Genomic DNA, 16,764 nt, shown 5'->3' with positions numbered 1-16,764 from the left:
TGGCTACCGTCGGGCATCTTTTTAGTAGAGTTATATTATCTCTAGCCAATCATAGGTAATATAGCGGACAGCGCTGTGGCGGCACGCTGTCATACAAATAACCGTGGGTCTAGTACATTGTATCGTGGCCGATATTTCGTGCTTGTTTGAAGTCGCTCGACGAAACATATACTTGAAACTCAGGGCATCTGACAGAGGAAGGCCGACTATGTCCTCGTGTTGTGCGGCGCGCTGTTCAAATCACCCCGATCGCGAAAAGACAAGAACTTACCATTGGCAGGTATTTAGTGTTCTGTGACTATCCTGCGCGCAGGAACACGTTCGGTGAAAAATATTTAGTTGTTCCCCAGGTTTCCACAAAGTCGCCCCACGAAACCATACTCTGTGTGGAAAATGGGGACCTTATCTAACGGGCGGTAGGTTCCGCCACCATAGTACTAGGTTGTGGATAGAGAAAATATTACTTTTGCAAAAAGAATGGCCAACCGTGGGCGCATTTCCGGAGCGGACAAACACGATCTAGCAAATAGTCACAGAGGCCAGTGAGCAAGACGTTCCGTTGGAACTCTTGTCCAATCAGTGAGGACACTAGCTTCATCCAAGCGCTGACGTACTACTCGTGTGACGGTCTTCCGTTTCAAGAGCGGAAAATTGGAAATGGTTAGGGTCCAGTCATTTGGGAAATTAAAAAAAATTCCGAGGCCACATCAGCACTTCTCAAAAGTCTTGAATACGAAAGCATCCCTGGCTCGCTGGTGATTGCTGCGCCGCTGAGTGAGGCAGTGGCTCGAGCGCGAAGCTCGGTGCGGCGCAGGCTGTGCGAACCTCAGCGCGGCGCGTGCTGAAATCATGTGTCCTCTCATCATCATCATCACCCTAGCTGCGGGTACCGGTTGACGGCGCTAGACCTCAAAGCGTAACATGGGGCCTAACATAAAGCCAGCGCATGCCCCTCGCACCCCCTCCCCCCTTCACGTCAAACAGCTGCGCTTACCGGTTGACGACGTTGGACCTCAAATCGTAACGATAGGCCTAACGTTAGTCCTAACGTCGCGTCAGTGCATACCCGCGTCCCCGCCTCCACCTGCGACGCCAGCAGCCCGGCTGGCTCCTTAGCAGCGATGAGGCCGTTGCTGTGAAGCCACGTGACGCTTCGCAGCCAATGAAAATTTAGGTCCCGTTTTGCTCAGGGGAATTTAGGTGTCGTTTTTCGCTGCTACAGACGGAATTTAGGTGCCGTTTCGCTCAGCCAATTCGAATTTAGATGCCGCGTATCGCTGATATAAACAACGATAATGCCGGGCACACTCAGATAACGCCAGTTCGCTCCACGGGACACTTAACGCTTTCACAAGAAAACAAAATGGTCGTCTTAGAAACGAGCAAGGTCCAATGGATGCCGATCACATTCGTTGGCACAAAACACCTGTCCTCATTGCATTTATTAGGTCATGTGGTCATGGATTATGCTTGAAAAAATAGCATTGAGTCATGCTATAAAAACTAAATGACTCTTCCCAATGCGCTCCGTTCTATTTGCGGTTAAATACACTTATTTAGCTCCCTTACGGTTAATTGACATTAATCGTGCAAGACATACATGGGTGAGCTTCCAACAATTTGTACGAGTGTTGGAACTATGGTCTTATGAAGGCAAATCACAGGGGAACCTTAACCCACGTAACGGCGTGACTGGCAGACGCATGATTCTATTCACAATTTTTTTAGATGTCTTACCATTGGTCGGAGCTTTTGCCGTGCACATGTCTCGCACTTTCTGGTTATTCAAAGGCTCGTACACTAGTTTACGAGTATTCTACAGTATGTCTGCATATTTCATAACACGAGTAACGTTATACAGGACGGTTTTCAGGCTTGACGAATTCGTTAAGAAAAAGAAAAATCCGTGAAGGCCCACTGATGCTGTTTCTGCAAGTGAGATATACAGCCAGGGGGACATAATATAGGAGGATAACCGTCACGATAAGCAGACGAATCAAATCAAATTTGTCAATTATATTTTAATCAATGAAAATAAGCATATGGTTTCAATTATAAACTCACTGATCGTCATCGAGAACCGCCCAATAATTAATTTTTAGAAAGACTTCGAGCAAGTGGCAAGCGAAGTAGGGTGCTAAATTTACTTTTCGTGCAACTGGCACAAGGCTGTGTGTGAGAAAATGTGGATGACAAGAGATGAAGAAACGGCGCACGGGCGCGTTATCGCAACGATAGCCTCGTCTCTGCTGCACGAGCGCTGCATTTTTGTTGCTCCCACCGTCTTCTCGTGTGCTTTAAGTATTTCTAAATTAATTTACTTAGCGGTTCTGGGTGACGCTCAGCAGGATTATTTTTTGAACCTCATGTTTATTTTCACCAATTAAAATCATGAACCATTCCACTCTGTGAAGGTTGATGACCAGCGAAGCTATTCAGCACACGACACAGACGTAACACAGAATTTTGAACAAAGTTACGAACACATTTATTGTCTTGATCGGTGGTCATCGATCAAGTGCAAGTGGTCACCGACAACACTTGCAGCGCACGAGTTCGCTTTGCAAGATCCCGCACATTGCCGATGTTGGTCAAGTCGTTATTAATCCACAGCCGACCACGCACCCTATAGCTGCACCCAAACTGTCTGCCCAGAAAGTCCTTTTTGAATTTAGTGTATGTTTCATTATAGTTGTCCAACTTAGCCGCATGGTAACCTGCGTCTTTGCAATGCGTTCTCCGCCCCGCGACGTTGGTCGTCTTGTCTGGTTTATCGCACGCGCTTGGCGTTTTGTGAACGATCTCCATAGGTGGTGTTTGCCGCCCGCCGCCGCCGCTGACATTCTCGTTGCCGTTCCCGGCGTTGCTCTTCCTAGGCGCGTTGCTCTTCGGGAGCCCAAACTATACGCGGCCTCCTCAATACGACGAGCGAAGTGAAAGTGAAAATGAAGAATGGCAGCTTGACTTTCAGGTTTTTTATATACATTCGCGTGTACGAGTATCGCCACCCCGAGGAGCCGGAAGATACTGGACACGAGTGAGGGGACCATTACCCTGAGGAAAGTAGACACGCGCGACGGGACCGCCACACCCGGGAGAGCGGAAGAAAACCAGGCACGCTTGGAACGACGACAAAGAGAGGGCGGTGGTAGTTTGTGTCGACGCACATAAAAAATCTACGGAACCCTAGCCATAAACAGTTTCGTTGTAAAAGTGAATGAAGAAATGTTTCGTAATTAGCCGACTTACGATGATGATTAGCCTCCTAAATTTTGTTCCCGTTGGCGGTATAACTCAACAGAAAGCATTATGTAGCTTCTACGTCCTTTTTTGAAAAGTCTGCAGAGCCGAAAAAAATACACTTTCTATACAAAAGCTAAAACAGAGCAGGTAACCTTCAGTGCTGAGCTAATAACTCTTTGCGGGAGCGCATTTCACCAGTTTTACTAGTCAACTACGAGTTGCGGTTCTAAGGACCTTGGTGAGCTATACTTTTAAAGCTGCTGCATATATTATACACTTATCAGTTTCGGTTTTTCACTACTTCTTTCCAAACGTATAACAAACATTTTGAATATTACTATTAAAACTAAAATTTCGTCTCGGTGATGGTAGGGTGTCTTCTAGCGTATTTCCCTTCTTATTCCTAAGCGGGTTTATACTGCGGAAAAAAAAAGTAAACCAGGATATTAGATATATCTGCCTGCTGATTTTGAAGCGCTTTCAACTTTATTTGGCAACTTAGTTTCTGGCACAACTAAACCTGTGTACTATTCTACCTCATAGTTCTCTCTCCCTCCCTCCCTACTCACGGGACATTATGAGCTGAAACTGTCGTTCCGATAAGCTCCATTACGTCTTAAATTGTTGAAGGTTTTAATGATTTTTTCCTGACCTCTTTGCTAGAATGGATGCTACTTAAAAACAAAAGAAAACTCATGGGAGATTTTATATATATTTTTTTAAATTACCCGCGACTGGAACGAGGAAACTGTGAAGCATCAAAACGTGGAAAAGAAGGCCAAAGTGATAGGAAGACAACGTCTCAAACACAGATAAAAGGTTTCTTTGCGTTCTCACCCCCTCCCCTCAGGTCGCCAGCCTCCGCTCTCCAAGGACGCAATCTTCCTTTTTCAAACTTAAACTGCAGACACGCACAAAAAAATATATATATACATATTTTTACGCGGCGCACCTATCTCCCAAAGGGAGATAAGTGCGCCGCATGCAACCCGCCAGGTTGCATGCAACCCGCGTTGCATGCAACCTGGCGACACCCCCGAGGTCACGTCACCCCTAGGTCATGTGACGCCCCGAGGTCACGCGACCCCCAGGTCACGTGACGCCCCGAGGTCACGTGACTCCCCGAGGTCACGTGACCCCCCGAGGTCACGTGACCCCCCGAGGTCACGTGACCGCCCCTGAGGTCGCGTGACCACCCCCGCGGTCATGTGACATCCCCCCCAGGTCACGCGACCCCCTCCCCGAAGTCACGTGACCCCCCCCCCCCCGAGGTCACATGACCCGCCCTCAGTACCCTTCCCTCCTCCTCCTCCTCCTCCTCAAGAGCTGCGCTCTAATTCGGCGCTACAGGGAGTTGTAAACGGCTTTCATTTTTTTCCCACACTCCCAACACTAACTTTCCCCTACATGAATCCGTAAGTAAAAAAATTGCAATCCATCTTTTCCTGGTTGCTCCACAGTGAACGCAATTCCGGAGCTGACATTCTTATCAAACCTCGCACCATTTCCGCTACTCCGTTCCGAGACGAACAGACTACAATCTCATCGACATACCGCTTTACCACATAGCTCTCTGAGGGTATTCCTTCCAGACTATTAACTACGGAGGCGTCCAACGAATTCAAATGGATCTTTGCCAGTATCTGTGCTACAAACAAACGTATGCGCTACCCTTCTTTTTAAACGTACATCTTGCGCCCCTATTCCACAGTCGTAGAACGCAGATAAACATGTAAAATATAAAACAAAACTGCCCACAGAGGTGCCCGATCCTGATTGAAACTTCACTAAGTTGAGCTCTAGTGCCTGCTTCACTCTCTCTATTAGTCTATTACTCTCCAACAAATATATAGGTCCTTGATATCTATAGATAAAACCGAGCACTGCTTGCCGTGGTGAACGCCCAAGATGCCAAACAATTCGTTCGTGCTTTTAGTAACAGTGAATTTTTGAAAGTAACGAACCCAGTCTCGGGTAATTAAAAAAACAACGGTAATGCTACACCAGCTCGCCTGTGGCATCACTGTTATTTCACGTGATATACTAAAAATCATAGAGGGCTGTCTCATTGTTTGCGCTTGTGTGTAAGTAAGAAAAACAAAAACCAGCAAATGAACAAGTTTGCGGCACAAATCAGGTGATAATATTACCATTATTTCTATAAAAAAATGCATCCGTGGTACAATCGCTAATGAGTATTTAACAATTTAGCTACTATCTGAGCATATAATCGGGGTATTTTTGCGGAACGCAAACACATATTCCGCGGGGCATTTAGAAAATTCGCCATCCCCGACCACCTTTCCGTCTTGGGGGCAATTTCGTCGGCTTCTTTGTCCCCGTTCAGCATGGCCTGGCTGGGACCAGAGAAAGGGGCGAGGGACGCAGAAACCATTTCTGCTCGCCCGAATGGTGACACATGAGACAGGTTTACGAGTGCAGCGTGCCATTGTTTCCAGATCGGGCTCAGCGCGGCGGGCCGCTGCTATACCGAGCCGCTTATCAATTTCGTCTTTTTTGGTGTAGCGGCGGATGGCAAGAGACAATAACGGCCTCCACTCCCTGTCCTTACATCGCTGGTAGCTCTCTGTGTCGCCTCGCCTACAAGGAACGGAAATTATGAAGACGCGGAGGAAAACAAAAAAAAAAAAAAAAAAACGCTTTTTTTTTTTTTTTTGCTGGGGCGTTTTGTACGAATCCTGTTCGTGACATTGGTTTTGTGTACCTGTTTTTCAACGCAAACAAAATCATACTTTGTTTCATCTCAAGTCCGAGCGGTACCAACGTTATGAGCCAATGGAGCTTCATTCAAGCGCCTATAGGAAAGCGGTATAGAGCACAGAATTTTGTTTTGGTTTTTATGCGTGTCTTCCGGCCAACTGATTCGATAAACCGTCAAGAATGCGTCGTGACATCCCGTTTTTTAGTCGAAGCGATTGCTACTGTTAAGGGCGTAATCGAAAAAGAATGCATCATATTGTCCTTAAGCGCTAAAACAAAAAACAAAAAACAAAAATGTCGTTTAAAGAGTCATGTAACAACATCTTCAGCGCATTTTGGCCTTAGCAACCCTTTCGCTTTGAAAACCCCAATCAACCGTAGACGGCCCCGTGGGAGACAGACTTAAAATTGAGGCTAAGCCACTCAAATCAATGATCCACCGCTCAAGAAGAAATCGCGAAACGGCGCCACCCATTTCCGCAGAATGAAGGTAATTTCGCCGCGTCCGAGCTAATAATTCGAAACCCTTCCCTTTCGATTTTATTTCCTTTTTAATATCCGGTGCGTCCTCCACACGCTACCGACCGTCGCATTCACTCAAACAAGAAATACACAGGACACCTTTTTTTTTTATACCCTACCCTATTTTCCGCAAAAAAAAAAAAAGTAAAACTATGTCAAGAACCCGACAAGTTAAAGCTTGTTTCTAACAATGTGGACAGAGCGGACCCATCGTGGAAACGGCCCTTGTACCGCCGCCGCTACTGCCCATTTCTTTCTTTCTCATTTTCTCTCTTTCTTTTCTCCCTCCAGAACCAGTACGTCGGCCTGTTACCCGCCCTCTTTTTTAACGCAGTTTCATCAAAATCTCTCGTCGTTTCGGACGTTCGCTCTAACCGTGTCCCTTCCCTGGCGCGTTGCTGCTGCTGGTTCCTTTCGAGAGCGCTTATTTTGTTTCGCGAGCAGTCAGGAGAAGCCGACGAGGACGAACAAATTGAGTTTATTGCCTTGTCTTTTGGGGATCGCAGTGCCGTTGCTGTGGGATTACTGAGTTTTGCTCGTTTCTTCTTAGTTTTTTTACTTGTTTACTTTTTTTTTGTTCTTTGTCGTTATGCTGCAGTGGGCACACTTTGGAAAGTAGTCTCTTTTCTCTGCTTCTAGCCACTGTTCCTCGTGTTCTAAGCTTGAAGACCCCGAGGATTCCCGTTGGTGTGTTCTCAAGAACTTGCCGTGTCCCATGTGCAGCTGGGGTTCTTGGAAGGCTCAACGTGTTTCATTTTTTTAAAGAAGTTTCCTATCCTGCTTTCGCTTCCCTGCCTACGAAAAAGCTTTGATGCTAGAGTTTTTCGAGAGCATAGCGTCTATAGATGTCGCGTGGTTGTCAAGAGATACATACTCCTTCGAGTTATTCTATTGTGCTGTCGGGAAGAGAACTGGTATTCAATCCTCGCCAGTCATGGTGAACGAAATAAAATACTTTGTTTATGTTCTTCTTCTTAAAATACCGTTTTCTATAGTGTCCCAGTATATGACCTTTTCCTGTGTATTTAAAGGGCGGAAATGGTTACACGATCATTAGAGTTCTCGGTTTTAGAAAACGTACACTCTCCAAAGTGTTGCCATCGCTACTCTTGAACCTACAGGTGCTTCTCTAGCTTGCATTATTCGTAACAATCGGCACAGTCAGAGAAATACCTTTCGATTCCCGGTCGTTTTTATTGTTAATGCATGAACAGCGTTTTTCCACAAGCTAACACTAGAAGAACTAGAAGCCATCTCAACTTCAAACGTTTACTTGGAGGTAACGTCGGCCAATGCGGAGTGTAAGTTCGTCTGCTTATTTTGCAGGAGTGGTGGTGACGTCAGAACGACGAGCTCGGATCGGCTCCGATTGAAGCGTAGTGGCAGCGTGCCTTGAGGTGTACCCACTATTCATCAACCAGAGCCAATCAGAGCTTGGCCTTCTGACGTCACCACCACTCCTCCAAAAGAAGCGGACGAACTTGTGCTCCGAATAACGATCCGTGATTCTCTCACCAGCCACCCTCGTAAGACTCGACGCCGCCACGTTTCCCACAATTCAGCTAATTAGCGCTGTGTATATGAAGTGGTTAGGTTCATAAGATCTCGATCAAATGTGTAATGGGCATTTTGTTTGACTTTTTACATTATTATATGAAAATATTACTTTTGTCATTGGCAGACGAATCGGCAATTACTTATTTAAGACGATTTCATTTTTACCTTGTATTGCATAGATGCATTTATTGACGTCATTCAGTTAATATACAACGTACTGCACGTTCTTAGATGGCGTAGTGCTATATTGAAGCTGTATTTGAGCTATAGTATGAGTTGTGTGCAAACAAAAAAAAAGACGAGAATATTGAAGCTAGGTACTGTGTAATTAATAACTATCTCCAATAGAATATACGCGCGAATTATAAGGTGTGACATTGCTAAATTAAAATTCATAAAGATATGTTTTTTATGATGAGACTTTAGGAAAAGTTAGGGTGTGAAGCGTATCCGCAATTTCAATTTTTGCAACATAAAGTTATGACTGGTGTACTCAGTATATTAGAACACAAGCGCATCCTTGACACATAATATAAAAAAATTGCAAAGTCTTGTTTTCACGTAAAAATTGGGAGCGAATGTTTTTTTTTTTATAAAACTTTGGCAATATGCAAATTATTCAGAATACTGAAAATGACACCAAACTGCTCCCGGTGAAAATTGATGAGACATTAAAAAGGACTACCGACATAACACAAAACGAATATACAAGAAAAATATTTGGTTGTCAAAACTAATTGTGTGCCGAGGTTATCTAACAAAATACTTTTTTTAGTGCTGATAGACACCCTTCATGTAACTCCATCGGATGATATAGAGGTCCCTTTTTCAACTGATGATCAATAAAGTACCTGTAGTCTAAACTAGGCTGTATCTTGACTTTACTTTTCTCCAACTGCAGCCCTTGCAATTTTTCGATGGAAATTGAAGCACGTTATTATTAAATTGTTGGCATTCACCTCAAAAACGCACCTTGACATTTTTCTTTTCTTTTCTACCGAGTCTACAAACTCAATTGGTAGCCCCTCTGCCTTCCAAAGCCGAAGCGGACACTTCGGAAACCGCCATTGCCCTGAATGCAAATTTAGAGGGAAAGTTAACAAAACACATTTTCATATACTAGAACCGAAGTGTGGAGTAGTCTTTATGAAAGCAGTTAGGATTAAGAAAATATATTAGCCGTTGGCGCCATTCCTCCATTCACAAATTTTTGTTTAGATAACTGCAACATGATCTTTAAGTTTCAATTACTTTTTCGAGCGCAGCTTTTAGGCGCCCGTTTCCGGGTTAAACGGCGTCGGCGTCGGCGTCAGCGTCGGCGACGCCGACGTCGCTCAATTTAGAAACGGGTGCCTAAAAGCGACGTCGGCGTAACCGTGCGCGTTGCATTATGGGACGTCCCAGTTGCTCCGCTAAATTTAGGTTGAAACTAAATTGGAGCTGAGCTTACGCGACGTCAATTTCTCCGGTAAATTTAGCGGAGAAATTTTCGTTAAATTTCCCTCTAAATGTAGCTCGTGAAGTTTCGCTACATTTCCCGATACTTTTAGAGAAAATTTAAGCAAAAAGTTTTACCAAATTTCGCGAAAATGTCCCTCTAAATGGGAGGGGAGGAGGAGGGAAGGGTACGGAGGGGGAGGAGAGGCATACCCTATCCTCCATACCCTCCCCTCCTCATCAAGGGCGGCACTCTAATTTCGCGTTAAAAAGAATTTTAAACAGGTTTGGTTTTTTGTTTTTTTTTTAAATCTAGGATATAATTTATTTTTTGAGTAGACATCTAAAGATTTAGTATACTGCATCGTAACTTTAGGGAAGACATTTGAACCGTGTTACTACTTAGGTTACCATTTCACCGATCACGTCCAAAGTCCGGCGTAGATGAAAAAAAAAAAATCATGTTGGCGAATCGGATCTGTGTCCTATTACGAGACACGGGCCCCAACTTGCCGGAGACCCGGAAATGCTGTCGTGCCCGGAACCCGGAACTGGCGGATCTCCAACGCAAACGTGATGTCCGACTTCCGCTACCGCTTACTTTCCTAGAACGACTGCTGATTGGTCAATTTTAGCTGCTCTCCGTTGTGATTCCCGGAACTGGATCCACACGTGGTGCTTTCGGAGCCACGAACGTAGTCTCCAGACAAAGATAAAAAATGACGCCAAGTCATTTCCAGCCAGTAAACATTACAGTATTACTGTAATGTTTACTGGGTGGATGACTTTTTAAATGTAATTTGATTACAGCTATAACAACTTAGCTCAAGAATTAGTCTATTTCGATTAAAATGACTGAAAAAAATGATGCACTGCAATGATGCATTCATTTTAGAAAGTAATCTAGTCACTTCCCAGATATTAGAGCCACTGGAAATCTACGCTTCAGAGTAACGAAAGTTTCCAATTATGTGAAATATTTTTTTCTTAAATCGCGAGAAATACTTGTCAGTCCTCCATAAATGTTAAAACAGTTCACGAGAGAGCAACATAATATGACCTGAGCTTCCTAACTCCTTATCAAAAGCTGAGGAAGTCGTGTTTTTAAATGTAACGATCGACAGTTGTGTCTGCTCTGCACTAAGCACCAAAATGGCGGCGCCCACTAGAAGATCGGGCAACGAATTGTCGATACTCTAGCGTAGCCCATTTGGTGGCTCTACCAGCAGCATGAAGATCTCCCCGACGTGACTGATAATAATGTTGTAGCAAGTTTCTCCGTCGAGTGGTATTTGTATATTACATGTCTAACCGCTAAGGATTTATTTTACGAAGATTAATATTCGTCCCATCGGACGTGCATTGGTTTTAATTACCTCGTTAATGAATTAATAATTGAGAGCTGAGTTTTGAGTATAACTGAAGTCCATATTTGTTTTTGTTTTTGTTTTTTTGCCATTCTGCAACGGTACCAGAATTGTTGGTGTCATTCTTTTATCACTGCAGTTCACAGTAAATTTGATATCTGTCAATGGACACTAAAGTATTCAAATCGAGGCTCAAGTTTTATTTATATAAAAATAACCGATACAATTTGTGTTAAAAGATGCAGATGGCCCATCGCAACTTTATAGCTTTCATTTGTTTTTTCTTTCCTGATAATTGGAGCCATTCTCATTTGCATTTTTTTTTTTATACACGAAGCATTCTCGTGCTTCTTTGTGAGTGCTGTGGCTCTGAGAGTTGCTAGGTCCCGCATTCTTAGTCTGAACTCTTGCGCCGTCTCGGCACTTTCTATGCCCGGAAAGTTGGCAAAAGGGCAAGGATAGAGACCCTCAGTCTACTCTCCTCTGTCAGTAACTGCATAGCGAGTATTTAATGAGCTTAAGAGGAAAGCTCCGGTGTTTTGTTTTTTATCTATCAGAAGTAAGCACATTTACAAAAAAAAAAAAGACAGGCTTTACTTTAGGCGGTGTGCTATTCATTATCCCTAAATTCAAAATAGTTTTTTTGAAAAGAACGGCGCATACAGGTGATGCCAAAACAACATTCAACTTTCCCGCGCTTTGTGGTGACGTGACTTCACATGTTGTAGGACTTGCAAAGTCGAGCAGGCCGTGGAAAAAACACACGTATATTATTTTCCGCCAAAATGGTTTCGTGTCGCTGACGTGACTTTAACCAGTATTCATTTCACGTTACCAAACTTCTTGCGACCCGTCGGGAGGAGGCTGTAGTGCATCAAAATTTTCCAATATTAGCATGTGACGTCACGTTTTCAGTGTTTTCTGTAGAGAACCCCAGTCTCTCAGATCAACTTCAATAACTTTGCGGAAAACGGTAGGTTCACTTGTTCAGATATGTCAATGCACGTGTAGAACTACGTTTGAAGCAAAGCAGCGACTATGCAAATTTGGTGAGAAGGATGGCTAATGGGAAGAAAAAAATGAAAGCCATTTACAGCTCCCTGTAACGTCGAATTAGAGTGCAGCTCTTGAGGAGGAGGATGTAAGGGTAGTGAGGGGAGGGTATACCCCTCCTCCCTCCTCCTCACCTAGTCATCCTGCCTGCTACTCCGCCACGGACGCCACGTGACCTCAGAGGGTCACGTGACCTCGGAGGGGGGGGGGGGGGGTCACGTGACTTCACAATTACGCCGACGGCGACGGCGACGCCGCTCAAGCCGGAAAGGGGCACCTGAGCTGCGCTCTAAAAGAGATCTTTCAGCCATTCTCGGTATGGTCAAAGCTGCGATGCGCGGCGGAATTGTGGATGGTTAGCTGCCCGATAAAGGGAATGAAAACAAACCATGGATACGGCTTACTCACGTAGTTATAAATATTCATTTCGTATCGAACGCCATGCACGGTATGTGGGGAAAAAAAACGAAGATGTAAAAACATTGGCCTACTGTGCCGAGCGGTTGCGGCGAATCCTCATAGACGAAATGAACAGATGGGGTGGCACTCGGTGTTTCTAAGCGACCAGGCTATGATAAAAGCGCGTGCATTATTCTTATGGCCAAACATTTCCGTTGATACCCCATAAATGTGGTGTCAATTCAAGAAAGCGACGTCTGAATGGTGTGATGAACTCGCGTTCGTTATTGAAGCGCCCTTTATAGATACGGATCATCAAATTCCAAGGTTATATTGCTTATTTTTTCTTTCAGCTTACCGCTACTATTGTTTACAAAGACAGATACCCAAATTGAATATTTATGATCGCTCAAAATAGTAAGTAGATTGACCTGCGTGCGCCGCGCAAGTTTGATGGATTACCGTTTTTTTGCTTTTTTAATCACAAACGAGGATTGCTACCGGTGCGTGAGTCTTGCAGATGATCGTACGTTTCTTATACATAATGTATTTGTGAAATCATTTTTTTTACCAACGAAACGTCACCGAATCGAAAGCTCAGTTTGTTAACACTGCTTGCAAAGGCAGCCGGCCCGTTGAATTACAATGTTTTTTGACGATATCCGCTTTTTGGAGAGACGTCCCCACGTGTGCTTGTTTAATCTAGCTAACGGGCGTTAAAACACCCACAACGACTTTCGGTCAAATGCTCACCAACACAAGTAGACAAGAAAAACAAAGTGACCTACGATAACACCATGACACAAGGCAAGAACAGCTGTAGAAAGGCTCCTCCATGCGCATCCATGTGCACACCCAAAGCACTCGACGATGTGGACATTTAAGCATCGTATATCAAGCTCAAGGAATGAGAATGCATTCAGAAAATTAATTCAAGAAAACGAAGCACTTCAATGCGCGTTTTTATTTTATTGTATTGAAATAAATTTAGTTTTTAAATCATTATTTTATTTCTAATTAAGTAGGTTTTTGTCAATATTAATTCGTATTTATGTTCTTAAATATTTCTGGAGATATCTTGTAAATCCTTGTTGCGACGGAAGGAAACTATAGACACATTACACACGATTCAGATTGCAGCCGACATAACCGACATTCTCGAGCAACACCGCGATGCCGAGCCACTGACGTGGAAGAGGACGAGCCTCGACAAAGGTCAAAGTGGAGAGAAGGACACGGAAGAACCTAAAGTGGTAATAACACTGCCTGTAATGGTAATGATGAAGTGAAGTAAACGGATAAAGTGGAAACACAAATTGAAGGTCGGTTATGCCGGCGCCAATGCACAGCTGCTGCAAATCGTCTCTAGAGAAGCTTGCTGAGGTTTATCGAAAACCATTAAAAATAAAAATAAAGATTAGAAAAATCTGGCGCAGGTGGGAAGCGAACTGGTTTCTATAAAGCTACCACACTTCCAAAGGAGGAACAACGCTGGCGTTGCTAAAACGCAGAAAATGAGAAACGAGAAGAAACCGCTCCCCGGGTTGCTTTTTCATACCAGTAATTTGGCGCATGTTGCATGACTGGTGACTTTAGCACATTACTGCCCGTTCCACACGCTCCAAATATTTCCAAAATCATCTTATTTAGTGGTGTTTGATGATATTAACCAAGTTTTTGATTGGAACCATTGTTTTATCTTAAATAAATAAAAAAAATATATTTAGTTAATTATTCTGACGATTTTCACACTGTGTTATGTGCCCCTGGACATACAGCTCATCTGCACAGATCGCATTCGTGCATCCTTAACTGGCTTTTAAAATAAATCGGTGGAGCCTAAAAAAAACAAAAAAAAAGCTCTATATTTAGTTGATAAAAGCTACCACCACTTTGTCCTGCCCCTCGGAAATGCAAATCTACCACTACAACTGGTAAGTCAAAGAAACGCTAACCAGAAATTTAGCGATAAAAAATTCAGCTACGCAGGACACAAGACTTGTTTACCACCCAGCAGCCACATTTCGCGGAATATTTAGCGTTCTACGCAGTGCTCGCGAAGCCCACGCATGTTTGAAAAAGAACACACATCTAAATTTTAATTTGGGCAGACTTCTATGCATCTATCACTAAGTAAAGCATGCGGGATAATACGCACAAACAGAAGTTGGAGGAAGGCAATATTCACTTTTGTTTTGAGCATCTCGTTGTGGCGCCAGCGACTTCCTACAGCCATCCCCGCCATTTCTTTGGGACGCCTTCATTTATTCAACGCACACACGCCGGAGTTTTGAACGAATGTGCGCCGACGCAGTGCAGCTCCCGCATAAAAAAAAAAAAGAAAAAAGAAAAACAATAAAAATGTATGAAGCGAATTACTTCATATATCACTTTTGGATGCACTCATTTTTTGTTTTATTTCGTGTTCTAATCTCGAGGACCATTCACTGTTTCCGGTCTTTATTTTTTTTTTTCGCTCGATAAGAAATTTTTTAGCTTCTTGCCGTATCCTGATTTCGTAAATATATTCTCACAACGTTACCCCTTTCCGTATCTGTAGTTCTTTTTTCTTTTAAGGTCGAAAGCTTCTTTGAATGATGCCGAGTTGAAGTCTTTCTTTACGTTATATTTTGGGGTTTTAGAGTAATCCACGTTCAGAAAGTGTGCGACTGCGCACGTTGGCGTATGTTCTTCTACTCGGTGTATTTATATTTAACGGCGAGTGTATCGTCACGAAATAATAATCGGGCTAGTCTGTACGTCGAAAGAAGAATAAGCGCCTCAAAAATAGGGACAAAGCAGACGACTATATTTAGCGCTAATTACGACTGGTTTTTTTATTGATAACACTGGTTATAGGTCATCATGCTCCCGGCGCAGGAAGGCCAACTTTTAATCGGACACATGCAGTGACGGTGCACCAACGCACTATGCCACTCCCCTCTTTCTTATGCCGTACGCTTCGAAAGTTTCCCTCTCAAGTGTTATTCTTGAGTTTTCTTAGTAAATTTGTTTTCTTTTTGCAGATTAGGAGAAACTATTAAGCAAAAAATTTACATGCACGTTCATCTTACCAAACGCGAGGATGTGCGGTAGCTTTACAGGAATGTCGTTAGCGAAAACTATTACGAAAGCAAATTCTACGGTTAGGAAATCATTGTAACATACCGTGCACACATCGAAGACGATGTCAAGGTGGGCGTGTAGGACGACGTCGAGGACGACCTCTAGGACTACCTCTAGGGCGACCTCTGGAACAACGTCAAGGACGACGTGAAGGACGGCATCAAGGACGACCTCTCAGAAGACCTCAAGGCAACGTCTTGGAAGACCTCTAGGACGACTTCAAGGACGGCGTCTAGGAAGACTTTAAAAACGGCCTTTATACGACCGCTAGGCCTCCCTCGAGGACGCCGTCTAGGGCGACGTCAAGGATGACGCTCTAGAGGATGTCATCTTACTCTTATTGCATCTTATTGCAGTTCCTAGACGATGTCAAGAACAACGTCTAGGATGACCTCTAGGACAGCCTCCAGAACGACCTAGAGGATGATTTCCAGAAGAACCTCTACTTCAACCTCAAGGACGACGTCCTAGAAAACGACGGGAAAGACGACGTCTGATACGACCTCTAGGACGACTTCAAGGGCGACCTCAAGGACTGCATGACGCTTAGGACGACGTCAAGCACGTCAGGTCACGCCAGCTTCAGCTGCGGCGCTTACGAGCTTCATGATATACAGCGCCAAAAAACGACAGGACAAAGAGGAGAGTAAACAGGGCGAGGCGCACTCGCAACTAAAGTTTATTTAGGAAAAAACACATAATATATAGGCCGTTAAAAACGCCTATTCATCAAATCGATCCAGAAGACCTCTTGATAAAATCAAGCTCTTTCCCTGAGAGGGCAAGGGAAGGCTCGCTAACGCATTCATCTCCCTTTGCTCTAATCGCAAACGCCTCGTGCACTTCTCGGCATATTTTATCTTTAGATTTCGCCAGAACCTTCACATCATGCAAAATTGGTGAGCACGGGCAGCGACTACAAGGAACAGCTAGATTACCAGACGGGCTTGCAAAATTAGTAAAAAGGGGCATTGCTAGCACGTGTTTGGAGATGGCCCTAAAGCCTAAAACGATCTTGTGAAAATTCTGTGCAAGACAGCTTTAATCTACAGATTTCACACCTGCAGAAGGCAGGTTTAACTCAAGGATGCCTGACTGAGGTTGCGGATGAATTGTTCAAAAAATTCAAAGGGGCTACTAATCGGGCAAGACAGAAGCCGAAAACGAAACCGGTAATTATTCCGTACTTGCATGCCATGTCCCATAATTTAAAGAACGTTGCACAGCGGTTTAGAGTACCCGTAGTATTTTCAGCTCAGGGAAAGATGGCACGCTTGTGCCGTAGAATCAATAATCCCCAGACAGACATGGAGCAGTGCATCACAAAACACAAAACCAA

The 16,764-nt window shown here is 44.0% G+C and overlaps 1 pseudogene; it reads left to right on the top strand.

Moving 5' to 3' along the window:
- LOC115317663 overlaps positions 1–15,343 on the top strand; it is a 78,342-nt pseudogene extending 62,999 nt beyond the window's left edge.
- The last annotated feature ends 1,421 nt before the right edge of the window (positions 15,344–16,764 follow it).

The sequence above is a fragment of the Ixodes scapularis genome, unplaced genomic scaffold, assembly GCF_016920785.2.
Source record: "Ixodes scapularis isolate PalLabHiFi unplaced genomic scaffold, ASM1692078v2 PGA_scaffold11__112_contigs__length_91849675, whole genome shotgun sequence".
NCBI classification, from domain to species: domain Eukaryota; kingdom Metazoa; phylum Arthropoda; class Arachnida; order Ixodida; family Ixodidae; genus Ixodes; species Ixodes scapularis.
Note: the sequence above shows the minus strand (reverse complement) of the source record. Positions and strands in the feature narration are given on the sequence as shown.